Here is a 2,847-nt window from a genome sequence, read left to right on the forward strand (position 1 = left end):
AACCACTCAAATTATAAAACGTTATGATATTTTGTACGGATGAAATAATATATAAACTTGCCCATGCGAATTAATAAGCAAATTAATTAATATGGAATCTCTCGCGAAAACCTCTCCGTCCAGCAGACGGTGCGGTAGCGCAGCGGTCAGCTTGTTAGAGTGGAGCTGGCCGGTGCGGGTTCGATCTCCCGTCTGCACACACCTTCTCATAAGGCAGGAACTTAGGTCCTACATTTTAAAACCTCTCCGTCCTTGCTGTTGTTGGTAATGGAGGTGTTGGGAAGACTACTCTCGCTAAGGTTTTGTTCAACGACCCTGCGGTGTCAAAGCATTTTGAGATACTGCTGTGGGTTTATGTTTCTGTTCATTTCAATAAAGTAAAGATAACTCGTGAGTTATTGTAGTCCTTGCACAGGAACAGGCATGAAAACATCACTGAATTGAATGACCTCCAAGCCATCCTTGCGAATAAGTTGAAATCGAAACGGGTGCTACTTGTCATGGATGACATGTGGGAGGATAGCAGAAAGGAAAAATGGGACGAGTTGTTGGCTCCACTGCTTGCAAATGATGTTAAGGGAAACAAGGTTCTGGTGACAACTCGAGACCCATCTGTTGCCAGAATGTCAGGAGCAACAGATGACATTGTTACCCTGGGTGGCTTGCAAAAAACCCAGTTTTGGTGTTTGTTTTCCTTCTCTTCCACTAGCAGATACCACAACTGATATAGGAAATATCGATGACAAATTGTTCCAACTTCAGAGAGCACCAAAGAGTAGGTCATGCCTGACAATCCAAGGAGATCAAGATGTGCGGACGCTGGACGGAACAGTACTAAGATTCAGCAAGCTGAAGGACCTACATGAACTGGACATCAGAGATTATCCGCATTTGACATGCCTGGCATGGGAGGGCATGCGACAAATGACGCCATTGAAAAGATTGGAAATGTCATCTTGTCCAAATCTATTTTCCAACAATCCCAACATTTTTCTGCCAACATCAATTGAAGAATTAAAATTTTATAGCTGTAACATTACTGGAAAACAACTATCCAATCTGATGCTGAACCTGCGGTTCCTTAGAATTTTCAAGTACGCAATTGCGAAGGGATACATTACATATCTGTGGGTGCCATCATAGATGAGCACAACCCAGCGGCAGAAGACTCATTGCACATTCCTCAGCATTGCTTATGGACTTTTGAGATATTGGATATATCCTTTTCAAGCATGCTATTTTTGAGCAAGAGGGGTCTGGGGGGTTCAACGGAAATCAATATACAAGATTGCCATATGCTGCTTTCTTCCATGATTTTGGAAGGAGAATCTGAGGTACCCTGTTCTTCCCTCCTCCCATCGTCTCTGCGGAATCTTAGTACTACTGATTTGGAAGATAAGCTTTTGCAATGCTCAGACCTTCCCTACTTTGTGGAATTACATATTCGCTGGAGTCCACGTTTGACGTGTTTAGAGCTGGGTCGTTGCACGGGATTACAGAAGCTCCGCATTGAAGAATGTGACAAGTTACAATCAATCAAAGGTCTCAATTCCCTCGTTTACCTTGCTGAATTGAAAATTGAAATGTGCCCAATATTAGGATCAGTACAACTGCAGTCATGCACGTCATTGCAGATTCTTCGTATTGACAGCTGTGATGCACTGTGTACACTTGATGGTTCACATTCCTTGACCGCCCTGAAAGAAGCGAGTGTATGTGGGAATCACTGTTTATCATCTCTGGAACTGCACTTTTGCAGAGCATTGGAGAAACTCTACATTATAGATTGCCCTGCACTAGAATCATGTGTGGGATTCAGGTCGTTCACTGCTCTTAAGCACTTGAAAGTTTCCAAGTGTCCAGGCTTTGTGCCATCTTGGGAATCAGCAGCAGAAGACATCGAGCGAGAGGGTCACAAGTTCTCTATACCACTTGAAGATCTTGACACTGATGACTACGACGTTCTCTCGATGCCAATATGCAGTCAGCTAACTTCTCTCAAGGCGCTAACCCTTCACGGTGTTCATATTTACCATCAGATAAAGTGGACATCTTTATGGACAATCACGAGGCTGCACTATTAAACCTCACTTCCTTGGAGGAGCTGGTCTTCTGTAGCTTCAAGCATCTGCGCTTATTACCTGCAAAGCTTCGTTGCCTTGGGTCACTTAATAGACTGAAGCTCCGTTACTGTCCAGGTATCACTTCGCTTCCAGAGGAAGGCCTCCCACCTTCGCTCGCCGAACTGGATCTTCATCGGTGCAGCGAGGACCTAAACGAACTGTGCAAGCGTATAAGTAAAGATGAAGTGGTCAACAGTTCTGTTTATCTACTATAAGTGTGTAAGGCAAGTAATCTTCGGTAGTATATTTAGGGAGCACATGTGAAATCCATCAGTTTCCATCAGTTTCGTTCCTTTGTTTTTTGAAGGATTTTTCTCCATTTGCTACAGGATTACATCATTTTCATTTATATTGACGTATTGGTTGTTAGTCAGGACGTAGTAAACTACTACAATATGAATTGTGGAAATGAAGCATTTGTTGAGTGCCTTCAGGACTGGGTATCCATGCCAGATGTTATACCGGTGGCTTCAGGGGTATTCATGTTTGGCATATGCCAGCTCTCAAAGCCTCTCCTTGTCACCTTCGGATAGCAGATTTTTCGAACTGCGAGTTCCCTATTCCCCTACACGCATCAGTCACTCTGGACACATGTTAACTTATTGTAACTGGTCATCAACCGGTGCATTAGTATAAGATAGATATTTTTTAAACTTGCAATGCTAATAACTGACTATTAGAATATTATACCATCTCAATTAAGATCCCGTTTGGTTGCAAGAAA

The sequence above is a fragment of the Phragmites australis genome, chromosome 18 (assembly GCF_958298935.1).
Source record: "Phragmites australis chromosome 18, lpPhrAust1.1, whole genome shotgun sequence".
In the NCBI taxonomy this organism is placed as follows: Eukaryota; Viridiplantae; Streptophyta; class Magnoliopsida; order Poales; family Poaceae; genus Phragmites; species Phragmites australis.